Source organism: Mustelus asterias, chromosome 1 (genome assembly GCF_964213995.1).
Source record: "Mustelus asterias chromosome 1, sMusAst1.hap1.1, whole genome shotgun sequence".
NCBI classification, from domain to species: domain Eukaryota; kingdom Metazoa; phylum Chordata; class Chondrichthyes; order Carcharhiniformes; family Triakidae; genus Mustelus; species Mustelus asterias.
Window position 1 is genome coordinate 192,832,193 of NC_135801.1, and position 19,309 is coordinate 192,851,501.

The following is a 19,309-nucleotide window of genomic DNA, read 5'->3' on the forward strand; positions in this document are numbered from 1 at the left end:
TAGCGTCTTTCACAATATTTTAAAGCCAATTAAATACTTTTGAAATGTAGCTGCTGTTGTATAACAGAGAAAGACGGTGAACAATTTTCAACACAAATATCCCAAAAACACCAGAGGTAGTGACCAATCTATTTTACTGATGTTGGTCAAGATAAGCATTGGACAGGGCATAATGAGATTCTGAAATCCTCCAGCAACATCTCTGCATAGATTGTGCCATTAGGAGGACAGAGGTGTGCAGTTGAGGGGAAGTAAATTGGGATGTCCTCAACTTTGAGTCCGAACTCCAAGCTTTAAGTCAAACATGGGCAAAGGAACCCCTCATCAACACCCCCCTCCTCAGCTGAGGTATCATACTCATGTATGCTTGAGGGAGCACCTAGGCGAGCAAGGCACAAAACTTAGGGATGAGGGATTTCAGTGTCTATTACCAAGAGAGGCTCAGTAACACAACCATTGACTGAGATGGCCAAATCCAGATGGACTTGGTTGCCAGGCAAGGCTTACAATCTACCTGTTACAAATGTATGCATTCATCTGAGATTTGGTTACAACAACCCCCAACATTGTAACTTCACAAGGATTGCAGCAGGTCCCCTTAATCTTCTCCCCTATCTGAAGTACAACTAGGGATAGGTAAAAATGCCAAAATCAAAAGAATGAATTCTAAAAGGAAGTAATTAAACTGATAATACATAGGCATCCATTCTGCAGTAGATAACCACAATTCAAATATGTGGAAAATGCCACTTGCTCTGCCCAAGCTGGACATGATGTGGAGATGTCGGCGTTGGACTGGGGTAAGCACAGTAAGAAGCTTTCCTGAAGAAGGATTGACACTCCAAAAGCTTGCGCGACCAAATAAACCTGTTGGACTTTAACCTGATATTGAGAGACTTCTTACTGGGCTGGACATGAACAGGAGACTTGGATGAATACAGGTAGAGGGCATGTCATCATGTGCGAACAAAAAAAATGAACAGCATATATTAAGTAATGGAATGGGAGCTGTTGTTTCTGCCAACAGACAAGAATGACAGGTTGTGCAGCACAGAAGTTTGAAAGCGAGCACTCCAGCTATCCAGGCAGTACCATAGATCTCAGTAATGAAGTTTCTTGGAAATGCAAATCTTTGGAGCACGTGAATTAATGGGTCAAATGCTTTGGTCATGTTGATGAACGCCATAGTGTGTTCTCGGTGTTGTTCTCAACATTCTTCTTGGTCTTTGTTGCCAGATAGATTCTTGTTGGAGGCTCTTCTGGAAGGCAAAAAAGCCACACTGTTTCTGGAAGGATTCCCTAAACCATATAAAGTAGGCAGTTGGAGAATGCATGTCAAGATTTTCCCAGATATTCTAACGGCACTGTGGGCGTACCTGCACTACTTGGACTGTAGCAGTTCAAGGCGGCAATCACCAGCATCTTCTCAAGGGCATTAAGGGATGGGCAATATACCCTGGCCTAGCCAGTGACACACACATTCCATGAAAGAATTGAAAGAAAATCCTCAATAGTTTCCACAGCATGACTGTAACTGTCTTGAGTGAGAGATCTGACACCAAAGTCTTCAAAATCCAGATCGGAGTCGAGCAAGGCTGTGAGATAGCCACAATACTATTATAATCTACCTGACAGTGGTTATTCACCACAAAGATTAATTTCCCTCTGGTAACAGTATTAAATACTGCCAGATGGAAAACATTTGACCCTTGGATGCCTCCATGCCAAAACTAAACTGACCACTATAGACATGAGATCTACAGGTAGAAAATGACCGCACTTTGTCCACTTACACCAGATTTGCAAACACTTTCAATCTCTGTAATTCTGCATGCAAGAAACTAAGCCTGCCCTTGAATGCTGCCAAAACAAAACTCATGCTCGGCTTCTTCTTCGATTGCATCAGGATCACAGGCTGACCGCTTACGAATGTGCTTAACACTGTGATAAATGACCAGATAATCTATTTTATGATGTTGATTGAGGGATAGATACTGGGAATAACTCCCCTGCTCAATCTACATGTGGTCAGCCAAATATTCCATCTCCCACACTGGTTGAAGGAGAGATACTTTCCATATCTTGGCAAGCACCTCTCTCTAAAGGCTGCCACTGATGAGAAGATCTGACACCGAATCAGCTGTGCCAGCTCAGCCTTCTACATACACAGCAGCAATTGACAACAAAAACGTCCACAAGTCAACAAAAATCCCAGAGTACAGAGTTGAGTGTTCTCAACTCTCAAATGGTCAACATTCCAGGAAAGGGCAATGAAAATGCTTCAGAGACACTCTGAAGCTCTCCTTGAAACGCAATAGCATTGACCTTAATGACTGGGAAGAACTTGCGATCAATCGTTCAAGATGGTGACAACTTGTCCGTCAAGTTGCATCACGCTTTGAGTTTCATGTAAATAAAAGAGAAAATGCGGCAGCAGAAAAGAAAAAAAAGGAAGCCCTCCTGTCCCATGTGTCAAAGATATGTAGGTTGAGAATTGGTTTGTTCAGTCACATGAAGACTCAGCAAAAACCTGGAGCACTGACTAAGCTTGAATTGCGGGACACCAGGCAACATCTGTGCAAAGACCTGAAAATAGAGCCTTCTGGGTCACAAATCATCAGAAAGTAATAGAACTTGTGACACAGGGTGTTAGGAGATAAAATTGAGTAACAACTGCAGCATCTACTGGAACACAGTATGAAAGGATTTCTTCACGTTATTCAAGGGACTTTAGTGCTGAGGTAGTTAAAAAGTTCAGTCCTTCATCCATAAGCCGTTCAATTGTTAACTGATTCACATTGTATTTTTGCCATTTTAAGAAAAAAATGTTTGGAATCTTGCACTCCATATTTCTGAAGTAAATGCGTTAATAACTCAGTAGTTTTCTTACTCAGATTTGTGATTCCTGCTCAGTGGTTGGTGTTCACCAGGTTCACAGCATAGAAAGAGCACAAAAGGATTCAATGTTTTGTAGGTTTGGAGATAAATGCCAGCACAAAGGAACTCAGTATCAGCAGTGCTATAGTGGGTTTATCAAAGCTGACAAAAAAGTACAACAAAGTCACCATCCAAAGCAAATTCGCTTGTAACCAGAAACCATATTGCTTTTCAACAATGCTTAGTATCAAGACAGACTGGAGTCACAGATCAGAGATTGTAAACTACTACATCATCAGCTCTCACCTAGCATCATCTGGTTTTAGCTTTTACTCCAGATCAGCAATGTTGACCATCCGTTCCCAACGACCAGAATTTATCTTCACCTAGCCAGCATTTAGTGAACATGAAGTTACAGTGAATCCTTGCTACTTCACTCTATTAGAATACATCACAGGTCTCCTTGATTTCATAACCCATCAGACTGTGGCTCAAGCTATAAAACAAACATTAATTTAAAACTGAGCAGGTATAGGAGAATTTACTATAAACAGGAGATTTCCAGAAATGCCAGCAGTGGGCAGGAGAATGTGTCAACAGGTTTGAGCAGAGTCTTTTTAAAAATGAAAAAACTTTAGTAAAAACAAATGATGGAGCTGGCTATCATTGGGCATCATTATACTAACCAGCTGCTCTGTGAAATTCAGGCGTTTAAGAGATCAGAGAGTTTATAAAGAGTCTGTAGTTTGCCAACACAAACTCATCTCCATATCCTCAGAATTCATGCCAATTCAAGAACATTTATATTGTAACTTTAGTATGTAAAAAATGGTGTTTTCCACACCATAACTATAAATAATTGGATGCAAAGCCCAAAAACACGATATGACTAAAAGCTGGTTCATGTTGTAAGATTGGATAGTTTCAAAAGGGAGCCATTGGAAAGCTGGACCGTGATTTCAAAGGCAAGATAACTTGCAAGGTCTCGATAAGAAAAGGGGATTCTGTGATGAGTTTGGAAGGACAAGGGGTCAACTGTGGATTTTTGAGGAAGAATGCATCAATAGAAATTATGAAAGAGTGGGAGCCAAGATTTAAGAAACCAATGTCTTCTGGTTCTCAAACCTTCTGCTAGTAGGAACAGTTTCCTTCCTACTTTGTCCAGATCCCTCATGATTTTTAACACCTCTACCAAATCTCCCAACAACCTTCTCTTCTCAAAGGATAACAGCCAATTTATATAGCTGTAGTTTCCTATCCCTGGAACTGTTCCCACAAACCTCTTCTGCATCCTCTCTAAAGTCTTTGCTTCCTTCCAAAAGTATAGTGCCCAGAACCCCACACAAGACTCCACTTGAAGCTGAACCAAAATGTTAGAATAATTCACCCTAATTTCGTTGCTTTCATACTCTTTTGCCTTTATTTATTAAGTCCAGGATGCTATGTCTCACAAACTGCCACCTTCAATCATTTGTACACATATTTCCTGGTACGGAGTGGGAAAGAGGAGGAAGGAGGACATCCTCGTAAGCTTGCTCCTGGGCCTGGCGAAGTTGGTCATTAACAGGTCCAGGCAGCAGACAGTCAAGGAGTCATCCGACCGACTAGACAGTCGGTAGGATGACGCCCTCTACCACAGCTAGGTTCGCAGCTAGGCAGCCTTAGAGAGGGAGCACGCAGTGTCCACCAGCTGATCTGGAGTAAAAGCTAAAACCAGGACTTCTGTGACCAGTGAGCACCACAGGGATTGGGGTGCATCATCACCCATGGGAGTGACATTTTGATTTAATTTATTAAGCTTCCTTTTGATCTTATGTTTTAGTTACAGAGCTCCACCAGAGGCTGTGACCTCTCTCAATTGTATTTAATTTATTGATTTTCAATTTATTCAAAAGAGTATAGCATGGAACCCTTGGCTCCTGTATCCCCTTTGGAATTTTAACCTTTACTTCATACTTTGGGCAACCATTTGAGGGAAATAGATAGTCATGATTTAAACGAGACAAAATGGGAGGATGCTCATATGGACTACAAACTCCAACATAGTCTGGCCTGGCCAAAGAGCCTACTTCTGTGCCTTATATCTATCCATAATAATCCAAAGTCTACAATGGGCCACAGGTATCTCTCTATTCACTGCAAATCCTGCATTAATTGGTCATTCCTTCCTTGTTCAGTTTTTGATGTTGTCCACCCATCCAGTCACTCTCTGACCTGGCCTGATGTTTCATCTTCTATTAGCACTAGGTTCACACCCCATTTTTTCCAGAGGTCATGCTTTCTCAATTCCAGCTATGCCATATTCAATGTAATCCCATGTAAAAAAGAACATGCACCACATTTTCCAGCCAACAGACAGGATGAGCCAAATAATCTCCTTTTGAAAATTTACTGCAATTAGCATGGGGTTCAAGAAGGGATACTGGATGGTCAGTAATTTACAGAGTATGAGGTCAAGGGAGCAAGGTAGGCTCAGTAATTTTTCAATTCATTCTTGGGAGATGTGGGTGTTGTTGGTTAGGTCAGCATTTTTTGCCCATCTCTAATTGCCCTTTAAAAGGTGATGGTGGGCTGCCTTTTAGACCCACTGCAGTCCATAAGGAAATAGAATAAGTTTAACTTGATTCAGCACTTCCCTTGTGACATAATTTTGCAGTCAAGCTATATATGTGTTAGTGCAGTCTTTATAAACAAGAAAAGGCTCTCATTAATGGGAAGGAAGTGAACAAAAGGCTGGATGGGACATTTCACATATACATAGCACCTTTCACAACTTCAAGGTACTTCACAAATGAATTACATTTTTAAAAATATTAATTCTCAAGATGCAAGCTTTGCTGGTAAAACTGGGATTTACTGTTCATCTCTTTGAAGCTAACTTGGGGATTTGCTGAGTCAACATACCTCCAAAGACCAACCTATGCAAGGACAACTAGTTTCCTTCCCTGAAGGAATCAGTTTGATTTTTAAAACAATCAGACAGCTTCTTGGTGAAATGGAATCACATAGGCAAGCCCAGCAGCTAATTTGTGCACAGTATATGGCCCCAGAAACAGCAATGAGAAAACATACCAAATAATCTGTTTCTGCCATTGGTTAAAGGAAAAACTCCCCGGCTCTTCCAATAGTAAGAGTTTTAACAACACCAGGTTAAAGTCCAACAAGTTTATTTGGTAGCAAATACCATTAGCTTTCGGAGCGCTGCTCCTTCGTCAGATGGAGTGGATATCTGCTCTCAAACAGGGCATACCGAGACACAAAATCAAGTTACAGAATACTGATTAGAATGCGAATCTCTACAGCCAACCAGGTCTTAAAGATACAGACAATGTGAGTGGAGGGAGCATTAAGCACAGGTTAAAGAAATGTGGATTGTCTCCAGACAGGACAGCTAGTGAGATTCTGCAAGTCCAGGAGACAAGCTGTGGGGGTTACTGATAGTGTGACATGAACCCAAGATCCCGGTTGAGGCCGTCCTCATGTGTGCCGAACTTGGCTATCAGTTTCTCCTCAGCGACTCTGCGCTGTCGTGAAGGCCGCCTTGGAGAACCCTTACCCGAAGATCAGAGGCTGAATGCCCGTGACCGCTGAAGTGCTCCCCAACAGGAAGAGAACAGTCTTGCCTGGTGATTGTCGAGCGGTGTTCATTCATCCGTTGTCATAGCGTCTGCATGGTTTCCCCAACGTACCATGTCTCGGGACATCCTTTCCTGCAGCGTATCAGGTAGACAACGTTGGCCGAGTTGCAAGAGTAGGTACCGTGTACCTGGTGGATGATGTTCTCACATGAGATGATGGCATCCGTGTCGATGATCCGGCACGTCTTGCAGTGGTCGCTGCGGCAGGGTTGTGTGGTGTCGTGGTCACTGTTCTCCTGAAGGCTGGGTAGTTTGCTGCGGACAATGGTCTGTTTGAGGTTGCGCAGTTGTTTGAAGGCAAGAAGTGGGGGTGTGGGAACGGCCTTGGCGAGATGTTAGTCTTCATCAATGGCATGTTGAAGGCTCCGGAGGAGATGCCGTAGCTTCTCCGCTCCGGGGAAGAACTGGACGACGAAGGGTACTCTGTCCACCGTGTCCCGTGTTTGTCTTCTGAGGAGGTCGGTGTGATTTTTCGCTGTGGCACGTCGGAACTGTCGATCGATGAGTCGAGCGCCATATCCTGTTCTTATGAGGGCATCTTTCAGTGTCTGGAGGTGTCTGTTGCGATCCTCCTCATCCGAGCAGATCCTGTGTATACGGAGGGCTTATCCGTAAGGGATGGCTTCTTTAACGTGTTTAGGGTGGAAGCTGGAGAAGTGGAGCATCGTGAGGTTATCCGTGGGCTTGTGGTACAGTGAGGTGCTGAGATGACCGTCCTTAATGGAGATGCGTGTGTCCAAGAATGCAACCGATTCCGGAGAGTAGTCCATGGTGAGTCTGATGGTGGGATGGAACTTGTTGATGTCATCATATAGTTGTTTCAGTGATGTTCACCATCTACCAGGTACACGGTACCTACTCTTGCAACTCAGCCAATGTTGTCTACCTGATACGCTGCAGGAAAGGATGCCCCGAGGCTTGGTACATTGGGGAAACCATGCGGATGCTACGACAACGGATGAATGAACACCGCTCGACAATCACCAGGCAAGACTGTTCTCTTCCTGTGGGGGAGCACTTCAGTGGTCACGGGCATTCAGCCTCTGATCTTCGGGTAAGCGTTCTCCAAGGCGGCCTTCACGACACACGACAGCGCAGAGTCGCTGAGCAGAAACTGACAGCCAAGTTCCGCACACATGAGGACGGCCTCCACCGGGATCTTGGGTTCATGTCACATTATCAGTAACCCCTACAGCTTGCCTCCTGGACTTGCAGAATCTCACTGGCTGTCCTGTCTGGAGACAGTACACATCTCTTTAACCTGTGTTTAATGCTCCCTGCACTCACATTGTCTGTATCTTTAAGACCTAGTTGGCTGTAGAGATTCGCATTCTAATCAGTATTCTGTAACCTGATTTTGAGTCTCTGTGCCCTGTTTGAGAGTAGATATCCACTCCATCTGACGAAGGAGCAGCGCTCCGAAAGCTAATGGTATTTGCTACCAAATAAACCTGTTGGACTTTAACCTGGTGTTGTTAAAACTCTTACTGTATTTACCCCAGTCCAACGCTGGGGTCTCCACATCATGTCTTCCAATAGTGTCAAAAACACATGAAATAGAAGCAGGGATTGGCCACCAGGCCGTTCAAGTCTGCCCCGCCATTCAATATGATCATGGCTGATCTATGCCAGCCTTAACTCAGACATTACAGTCTACAAGATGAAGGCATGTAAAATCGCCGGCACCAAACACCCCTCCCCGAGGAGCTCAACGCATTCTACAAGCAAGAGGTTAGTGAGAGCATGTCCTCCACCCCAGAAGCCTCGGATGAACCTGTATCTGAGGTCACCATTGCAGATGTCAGAGCAGCCTTCTCGAGTGTAAACCCATGGAAAGCAACTGGCTCGGATGGGGTACCCGGATGAGCACTAGGATCCTGTGCGGATCAGTTGCCAGGGGTATTCGCAGACATCTTCAACCTCTCTTTACAACAATATGAGGTCCCTATCTGCTTCAAGACAACCACCATCATCCAGGTACCAAAGAAAAGCCAGGCAGTGTGCCTTAATCACTATCGGCCGGTGGCTCTCACATCCATCATTATGAAGTGCTTCGAAAGGTTACTCATGGCACAAATCAATTCCAGCCTTCATCAACGGGGATGAAGTGGAAATGGTTGATAGCTTCAGGTTTTTAGATGTCCAGATCGCCAACAACTTGTCCTGGTCCCCCCATGCCAACACTATAGTTAAGAAAGCCCACCAACGCCTCTACTTTCTCAGAGGACTAAGGAAAGTTGGCATGTCCACTATAACTCACCAACTTTTACAGATGCACCATAGAAAGCAGTCTTTCTGGTTGTATCACAGCTTGGTATGGCTCCTGCTCTGCCCAAGACCGCAAGAGACTACAAAGGGTTGTGAATGAACTCCAGTCCATCATAAAACCAGCCTCCCATCCATTGACTCTGTCTATACTTCCCGCTGCCTTGGAAAAGCAGCCAGTGTAATCAAGAACCCCACGCACTCCGAACATACTCTCTTCCACCTTCTTCCATCAGGAAAAAGATACAAAAGTCTGAGGTCACACACCAACTGACTCAAGAACAACATCTTCCCTGTTGCCATCAAACTTTTGAATGGACCTACCTCGCATTAAGTTGATCTTTCTCTACACCTTAGCTGCGAATGTAACACGACATTCTGCACTCTCTCCTCTCCTTCTCTATGAATGGTATGCCTTGTCTGTACAGCATGCAAGAAACAATACTTTACTGTATGCTAGTACATGTGACAATAATAAATCAAATCAAATTCATTTTCTGTGCCATTTCCCCACAGCCTTCCATGCCTTCATCTATCAAGTATTTATCCACCTCCACTTTAAATAAACCTGTTAGAGTTCTTTGAAGAGATAACAAATAGGTTAGACCAAGGAGAGCCAATGGATGTTATCTATCTTGACTTCCAAAAGGCCTTTGACAAGGTGCCTCACGGGAGACTGCTGAGTAAAATAAGGGCCCATGGTATTCGAGGCAAGGTACTAACATGGATTGACGATTGGCTGTCAGACAGAAGGCAGAGAGTTGGGATAAAAGGTTCTTTCTCAGAATGGCAACCGGTGACAAGTGGTGTCCCCCAGGGTTCAGTGTTGGGGCCACAGCTGTTCTCTTTATATATTAACGATCTAGATGACGGGACTGGGAGCATTCTGGCCAAGTTTGCCGATGATACAAAGATAGGTGGAGGGGCAGGTAGTATTGAGGAGGTGGGGAGGCTGCAGAAAGATTTAGACAGTTTAGGAGAGTGGTCCAAGAAGTGGCTGATGAAATTCAACGTGGGCAAGTGCGAGGTCGTACACTTTGGAAAAAAGAATAGAGGCATGGACTATTTTCTAAACGGTGACAAAATTCATAATGCTAAAGTGCAAAGGGACTTGGGAGTCCTAGTCCAGGATTCTCTAAAGGTAAACTTGCAGGTTGAGTCCGTAATTAAGAAAGCAAATGTAATGTTGTCATTTATCTCAAGAGGCTTGGAATACAAAAGCAGGGATGTACTTCTGAGGCTTTATAAAGCACTGGTTAGGCCCCATTTGGAGTACTGTGAGCAATTTTGGGCCCCACACCTCAGGAAGGACATACTGGCACTGGAGCGGGTCCAGCGGAGATTCACACGGATGATCCCAGGAATGGTAGGCCTGACATACGATGAACGTCTGAGGATCGTGGGATTATATTCATTGGAGTTTAGGAGGTTGAGGGGAGATCTGATAGAAACTTACAAGATAATGAACGGCTTAGATAGGATGGACGTAGGGAAGTTGTTTCCATTAACAGGGGAGACTAGGACGCGGGGGCACAGCCTTAGAATAAAAGGGAGTCACTTTAGAACAGAGATGAGGAGAAATTTCTTCAGCCAGAGAGTGGTGGGTCTGTGGAATTCATTGCCACAGAGGGCTGTGGAGGCCGAGACGTTGAGCGTCTTCAAGACAGAAATTGATAAATTCTTGATTTCTCGAGGAATTAAGGGCTATGGGGAGAGAGCGGGTAAATGGAGTTGAAATCAACCATGATTGAATGGTGGAGTGGACTCGATGGGCCGAATGGCCTTACTTCCGCTCCTATGTCTTATGGTCTTATGGTCTTAAATACTTCTAATGATCCAGCTCCACCACTCTATGGGGCAGAGAATTCCAGAGATTCACCACCTTCTGCAAGAAGAAATTTCCATGCACCTCAGTTTAAAATGGCCTTTATCTTGTGACTATGTCCCCTTGTTCGAGACTCTCCCAATAGTGAAATAAGGTCACCTCACGCTCTTGTAAACTCCAAGGAATACAGAACCAAATTATTTAGTGTCTCGATAGGTTAATCCACTCATCTGAGGAATTAGCCTGGTGAATCACCTTTGGACTGCCTCCGGTGTTCCTATATCCTGTTTAAGGTAAGGGGACCAAAACACAGTATTCCAGGTGCGGCCTCACCAACACCCAATACAGTTGTAACAAAGACCCACAGGGGAGAGGAAGATCCCTTGTGTGTTAGCATTAATAATCAACCAAAGCAGAGCAAGCAATCAATAAAGTCAATAAAAAGTTGAATTACAAACAGCCAAAATGGTATAGTTACAAGTCAAAATCATGATCAGTCTGTATCCTACTCTAGTCAGACCACACCTTAGTAACTGTGTTCTAGTCACCAAGGCATCAGGGAGCCAATCAAAAGTGCAGAGAGAGCCGCAAAGCTCACTTGGTCTTAGAGATCTTCATCATGGGGAAAGACTGCAGACAGTTGGGCTTTTCTGCCCTGAAAGGAGGACTTTGAGAGGTGATAATCTTGTGATAAAACAACTGCAATAAAGACACAAGGAACCACATGTTCAAACCAGTTGAAGATAAACTTAGAACAGATGTCAGAAAGCTTTTCTTTGCACAAGAAATGATTAACACACATGGAATAGGCTCAAATTTTGATGTTTACCAAGCAACTCAACTGTTAAAAAAAATAGAATTTTGCTCCATTCCTTTTTGAATACTTTAACTGAGGCAAGCAGACACAACCAGTGAGAGAAACTTGGATAAAATAGCTTTCAGACCATTGTTAAATGCCAAAATCCAAAGAGATGCTTTTTAGGCCTCATTCTCAGTACTCTGAAACACTCAAATGAATTGAAAGATCCTGATCACTTGCTCTGCGAATGCTGTATAACCCTTATCTACCATAGCACCTACAAGTCAAAATGATCACCAATATTCTATAGTTATGAATAGAGGAAGGCAACTCAGTAGTTATTATGTGCAAATGACAAAGTGTAGCCATGCAAATAAAGATATTCTGTTGATTTGAAGGATTCTCCCAAACAAGTTAATGAAACAAACTTTTCACAAGCAATATCGATGCATTTCATTCCAGGGGTACAAAAATAAGAGGTATACATACTTGGCAAGACTTCAGAAAAATAAAGGGAACATTATGCACACCTCTTGTAATTGCAATACTGAGTACTTTTTCATTTCATGTGCAAATTTCATGTGCCTGGAATTTCATGCGCCTGGAATTTCATGCATTTGCATCATTGATAAAAAATAAAACATGACTTAAAAGATCACAAAATGTTAAGCCCAAGTGCAATATGCCCAAATCTGTTCAATCTTTTTGGATATCTATTGCTCTATCCACCTGAGTGACAATAATAATGGCCCTACTCCCCAGGATACAGAATCAGTTTGCTGAAACTTTGCTGGCTCAAAATCTGTCTCCAAATGACAATGAATATTTTTGGGCTGGAAACTGCCATTTTTCTGTTGAAGTCTGCTCTCTTTTCAGTTTCTTCAACTGAATTTTTGTGGTATTCATGGATGTCGCTGGCTGGCCAGCATTTCTTGCCCATCCCTAGATGCCCGAGGGCAGTCAAGAGTCAACCACATTGCTGTGGCTCTGGAGGCACATGTAGGTCAGACCAGGCAAGGACGGCAGATTTCCTTCCCTAAAGGACATTAGTGAATCAGATAGGTTTTTCCGACAATTGACAATGGTTCAATGGTCATCAGTAGATTCTTAATTCCAGATTTTTAAAATTGAATTTAAATTCCACCATCTGCTGTGGCGGGATTCGAACCCGTGTCTCCAGACCATGAGCTGAGTTTCTGGATTAATAGTCTAGCGATAATACCACTAGGTCATCGCCTCCCCTAAATGCTTCTCTCACTGCATGTTCTTGAACCTAATGTGCAGAAATTATGGTTAAATGACCTGAGACTTTAATGTTCATTTTTTAAAAATATATTGTTTACTCTGATTTACATCTGTGTACATCCAAGCCTACTCTAATTCAATAAAACTTGGCACAGGGGAAGAGGAACATTTTGGGTCTAAGTTCCTGCCAAAGTTGGATTAAGATGAAAGCTTTTTCCCCTGCATAACTGAGAACAGGTAATAGTTTGAGAACTAGTAGTGGTTGCAGCAATTTATGACAACGAATCAAGACCAAAAGCGTTAATGCATTTGTAGAAAGGAGGCAAATAAATTTGGTAACTTAGCAATGAACTAGACCTCCTTGATCAATCTCCAGTTAGATTAATCAACTAGGTAATTTCCACAATCACTCTCCTACAACATGAAACAAATCATTTTGAGATATCAAACCCCTGGCAATATAATAAAGACAGTTTAAGAGGAAGCCATAAAGACACCAAGAAAAAAGTTTGAATGATTTTTGCAGCGTGATCTACACTCAAATATCAGTGTAGGACCTCGAGGAAAAACAACATGCAAAATATAAAGCACAATGATCTTTGGAGAAGACATCAGAGTATCACTCTACAACCACTGATAAAATTGCACGGTTAACAAAGACATAGGCAAAGGGGATCAATAAAGATGTAAATTATATAAAATTATATATAACTGGAAACAAAGTATCCATAAAATGAGCCATAAAGTAAAAATCATACATGCAAATAAAACAAAGAAGTAGATTTTACTGTTATTGAATGCCAGTATGGATGGATCGAGTTCAGCAAATCGAGCTCCAAAAGGCGGTCCCTAACTGACCCCATCCAATTTTCTGTTCATTTGTTTAACTGGATTAAAAAGAAAATGGGTAGGCTCCCTTATGCTCCACCAATTGTCAATTTGATATTCAATATAATTTCATGTTCAATCTGATATTCCTGTATTCGCTGCATCCAAACAGCAAATACCCTCAGGGATAGGCAAATTAAAATCAGCCAGGATAATTATCCAGGATAAATATAAACAGCAAATTAAAGCCCAAATCTGAAAAGTAATTGTGCAGTTCTGGTCACCACATTATCAGAAGGATGTAATTGCACTGGAGCGGGTGCAGAGGAGATCCACCAGGATGCTGCCTGCTGGCTTCCTAAGGCAACATTTAACTTATGAAGAGATGTTGGGTAGACTTGGATCGTTTTCGTTGGAGCAGAGAAGATTGAGGGGCGACCTGATCGAGGTATACAAGATTATAAGGGACAGAGTAGATAAGGAGCAACTGTTCCCCTTAATTGAAGGATCAGTCACCAGGGGACATAGGTTCAAAGTGAGGGGCAGGAGGTTTTGCAGGGGTTGTACGACTTCAAAACAAAATAAAATTCTTTTTAAAATAAAACATGTAAAGGCAGACAATCGTAAAATAAAATGTATCAAAAATCAGCTACCCAAGGCAAAAGCAGACTGCAACAGTGGGTTGTCCTTTTGTACATTATTTGTATTTAATTGTACGTAAATTGCAGGTATTAACTGGTATTCACTTGTGCCCTTATAAATAGAAACAATGTGTTGGGGTTAGGAATTGCATACTTGTAAATTCTATCATTATAAATGTTTAGAAATGTGTCAAGGTTGGCCCTAGTTCTATCCTTCATTTGCTGACTTTCAGGAGTATAACCATCTCTCCTAAATTTGGCTTCTTGTGCATCTTCTCCTCATCATTTAAAGCAGTACCTTCAGCCACTGTGGTCCCATGCTCTTGAATTCTCTCCAGCCCATGTGTTTACCCAAGCTTTTATCATCCCTCAGAGTCTCAGTATATTGATTTTTTCCATCACACCAATGAGCACCTCAAGATGTTTTTGTGCATTATTCAAACACCAAATAAACATTGCTAGTAATTCTTATACCGGAGATTCTTAAATTGGTAATCTTCAAAGCACACATTTTATTTGTGAGAACACTGACACTTCCAAGAATCACCACCATCCTATCTTCCAAAATTCAATGTTGCTATCCAAACAAAACTGGTGTTTTTTCCGAGATAACATGTTACTTAGTGTAAACAGCGGTATGCTACAAGGCCAGCAAGGATACTGACATTCAAAACCTATGGAGGGAAAAAAAGTGACAGAAAGAAGAGAGCTGTAGGCAGAACACAAGTGGAAGAGTGGAACAAGTGGAAGAGAGGAACAGAGTAAGCAGAACAGAGACATAGGATGTATGTAAACAACAGGCAGACAGATAAAGGCAGAATGTGTGCCTATTCGAGATACTGGGAGAAGCACAGCATGAGATGGGAGGTAGGCGCAGAAAAGAAAAATAAAGAGTCCCATTCACAAATATTCGAGCGAGACATTACAAAGTGAATAGCATAAAAACAGAGGCATTCAGATAATAATAGAGACGCAAAGGAGACAGAAAGGAAATGAACAGGCATGTACACAAAAAGAAAGTGACAGCGATATGGGCAAAGAGACATACATCCATGCAGAGACACAGCAAGAGGGAGAAACAAATGCAAAGAGACAGAATTACTCATGCAGAGAAAGAGGTAAATACACACACAGAGCAAGAGAGATACACTTATTCAAGAACATACTGTGACCCCATGCCAGATGCAGATACACTCAAAAGAGAAAGATAAGTGAAAAAGAGAAATAGCATGAGTAGTCATGTGCATATTTTCATGCAAGGAAGGTGTTTACACAGGAGACAGACTAGAAAGGACAGGAATAGAGAGAAAGAATAATCAGGAAACAATTCACAGATGCTCTGGAATTTCCTCCCTCAACATCTACTTCTCCCTTAAGAAGCTTATTAATCGAGCTTATCATAATACAGCATCTCCCTATTTGGCTCAGTGTTATTTTACTCCGAGAAGACCGTAAGCTTGGGACATTTACCATATTAAAGGCGATACATAAATGTGTTGGTACATAAAGTTAAAACTGACAATTTCAGGAATGTTTTTGATAATTCAAGCCTGGAACTACTATACTGTCTTTGCATTGTGTTTAGTGGGCCTCTAGAGACACTAACTATTGACCAATTGGTCCCCTGCAGTCCCCACTATGTGGCGACATAGCTTGTAATATTCAGTAGAGCAGGCTGCTTAGAAAAAGCAAGGTCATTTTCTGGCTGGTTTTCACAACTCTGACAAGCTTACTTTCAATGACATCTGCACATTGGGAATCAGAGGCATAAAGACCTCACCAACACCATATAAAAGCGAGAAGACACAGCAACTACATTGGATTCATAAAATAATAAGATGTATGCTATACTGAATTAGTAAGAAGTCTCACAACACCATGTTAAAGTCCAACCGGTTTATTTGGTATTACGAGCTTTCACAGCGCTGCTCCTTCATCAGGTGATTGGACCCCCTACGGACAAGCCCTCCGTATACGCAGGATCTGCTCAGATGAGGAGGAACGTAACAGACACCGACAGACGCTGAAAGATACCCTCGTAAGAACATGGCGCTCGACTCATCTGTCGACAGTTTCGACGCGCCACAGCGAAAGACCACACTGACCTCCTCAGAAGACAAACATGGGACACAGCCAGACTACCCTTCGTCGTCCAGTACTTCCCCGAAGCGGAGAAGCTACAACATCTTGCCTGGAGCCTTCAACATGTCATCGATGAAAACGAACGTCTCGCCAAGGCCATCCCCACACCTCCACAACTTGCCTTCAAACAACCACGCAGCCTCAAGCAGACCATTGTCTGCAGCAAACCACCCAGCCTTCAGAAGAACAGCAATCACAACACCACACAACGCTGCCACAGCAACCTCTGCAAGGCGTGCCGGATCATCGACATAGATGCCATCATCTCACGTACATACTCATGCAACTTGGCCACGTTGTCTACCTGTTATGCTGCAGAAAAGGATGTCCCAAGGCTTGGTACATTGGCGAGACCATGCAGACGCTATGACAACGGATGAATGGACACCGCTCGACAACCACAGGCAGGAGTGTACCCTTCCTATCCGGGAAAACTTCAGCAGTCAAGGGCATTCAGCCTGCGATCTTCAGGTAAGCGTTCTCCAAGGCGGTCTTCAAGACACACGACAACGCAAAATTGTCGAGCAGAAACTGATAGCCAAGTTCCGCACACAAGATCCAACCGGGATCTTGGATTCATGTCACATTACCTGTAACCCCCACAATTTGCCTGGGCGTGCAAAATCTTACTAACTGTCCTGGTTGAGACAATTCACACCTGTTTAACCTGTGCTTAACTCTCTCCACTCACATTGTCTGAATCTGTAAAGACTTGATTACTTGTTAAGACTCACATTCCAACCATTATCTTACAATTGAGTCTGTGTCTATATATGCCCTGTTTGTAAACCCAACTCTCCACTCACCTGATGAAGGGGCAGTGCTCCGAAAGCTTGTGCTACCAAATAAACCTGTTGGACTTTAACCTGGTGTTGTGAGACTTCTTACTGTGCCCACCCCAGTCCAACGCCAGCACCTCCACATCATGTCTACAAATGCTGCCAGACCTGCTGAATTTTTCTGTTATATTTCAGATTTTCAGTATCTGCAATTTTGATTTTATTAATGTCATCTATCTATAACATAACACTTCAAGTCCAGGCAACATTCTGGTGAATCTGCTACCCCTCCAAGCTTCCAAACTGCCCCTCCCTTCTTCCACACAGACTGTACTCAAAACTGAATGCTCTTTATGGTATCAGATGAAGACTATTGAAATCAAAATTAAAGCTTCCTCCTTTTTGCATTCCAACCCAAAAGAGATAAAAAACCAACACTTCATTAGCCTTTTGAATTACATTTTAAAATGAACGTTGTGATTTTTAATTAAGGTGTAATATGACTAATAAGGTGCATCAAGCATTAGTAAGGTTTATCCATATTCATAAGAGTTATGAGTATTGGTGATGGTTTATTAGCAGTAACAAGATTTATTAACGGTTAGATAGAGTAATGACAGGGTTGCCCTGACCGCTAGAGTGCACATCCTGCTTTATGTGGGAACCCCAGATCACTTTTCATGCCCTGTATAACCATTTGTATAGGAAATATTGTCATCTGCAGCAGCGTGAGCTTCAGGTATTAGAACTCGAGCAGCAGCTGGTGCATGGCAGTACATCCGAGAGAACAAAGAACATTACAGCACAGGAACAGGCCCTTTGGCCCTCCAAGCCTGCACCGACCATGCTGCCTGACTTAACTAAAACCCTCTACCTTTCCAGGGGCCATATCTCTCTATTCCCATCCTATTCATGTATTTGTCAAGACGCCCCTTAAAAGTCACTATCGTATCTGTTTCCACTACCTCCCCCAGCAACGAGTTCCAGACACCATCACCCTCTGTAAAAAAATCTGCCTCATACATCTCCTTTAAACCTTGCCCCTCACACCTTAAACCTATGCCCCTTAGTAATTGACTCTTCCACCCTGGGAAAAAGCTTCTGACTATCCACTCTGTCCATGCCTCTCATAATCTTGTAGACCTCTATCAGGTCACCCCTCAACCTCCGTCGCTCCAGTGAGAACAAATCAAGTTTCTCCAACATCTCCTCATAGCTGATGCCCTCCATACCAGGCAACATCCTGGTAAATCTTTTCTGTACCCTCTCCAAAGCCTCCACATCCTTCTGGTAGTGTGGCGACCAGAATTGAACACTACATTCCAAGTGTGGCCTAAAACTAAGCTTCTATAAAGCTGCAACATGACTTGCCAATTTTTAAACTCAATGCCCCGGCCGATGAAGGCAAGCATGCCGTATGCCTTCTTGACTACCTTCTCCACCCGCGTTGCCACTTTCAGTGACCTGTGTACCTGTACACCTAGATCCCTCTCCCTATCAGTAGTCTTAAGGGTCCTGCCATTTACCATATATTTCCTATCTGAATTAGACCTTCCAAAATGCATTAACTCACATTTGTCCAGATTAAATTCTATCTGCCACCTCTCCGCCCAAGTTTCCAGCTGATCTATATCCTGCTGTATCCTCTGATGATCCTCATCGCTATCTGCAAATCCACCAACCTTTGTGTCGTCCGCAAACTTACTAATCAATCCAGTTACATTTTCCTCCAAATCATTTATATATATTACAAACAGCAAAGGTCCCAGCACTGATCCCTGAGGAACGCCACTTGTCACAGCCCTCCATTCAGCCCTCCCTTCCACTGCTACCCTCTGTCTTCTTTGACCGAGCCAGTTCTGTATCCACCTTTCCAGCTCACCTCTGATTCCATGCGACTTCAACTTCTGCACCAGTCTGCCATGAGAGACCTTGTCAAAAGCCTTACTGAACTCCATGTAGACAACATCTACTGTCCTACTCTCATCAATCATCTTCGTCAGGTTGAGAGTTTCGTGGATAGCACATTAATAGACATGTGCTTAAGTGTATTCAGACAGAGAGGAATCGAATGACCCGCAGGCAGTCAAGAAGAATAGGTCGACAGTGCAGGAATCCGTAAAGTGCATTCCACTGTCCAACCAGTATGCAGTTCTGAATACTGATAAGATGATTGTTTTCTATGGAGAGTGTAGCTAGATCTAAGCCCATGGCACATGGTTGGTTCAGCTTTTCAGGGGAATACAAGGAAGACAAAAAGAGAAATAGTG

At 42.9% G+C, this 19,309-nt stretch overlaps 1 protein-coding gene across 4 annotated transcripts in view; it reads right to left on the reverse strand.

The window, feature by feature from the left end:
* Positions 1-19,309, reverse strand: part of LOC144501121 (polyadenylate-binding protein-interacting protein 2-like) — a 104,021-nt gene that overhangs the window by 63,699 nt on the left and 21,013 nt on the right. The window contains exon 1 of one of the 4 annotated variants that reach the window (XM_078224522.1): positions 11,131-11,282. The exons of 2 other annotated variants lie outside the window; for them this stretch is intronic. The gene's annotated coding sequence lies outside the window, so the exon portion shown is untranslated. Of the gene's footprint in view, positions 1-3,183; positions 3,361-11,130; positions 11,283-19,309 lie in introns of those variants that run through there. One more of the 4 variants, XM_078224521.1, reaches the window with a different exon arrangement.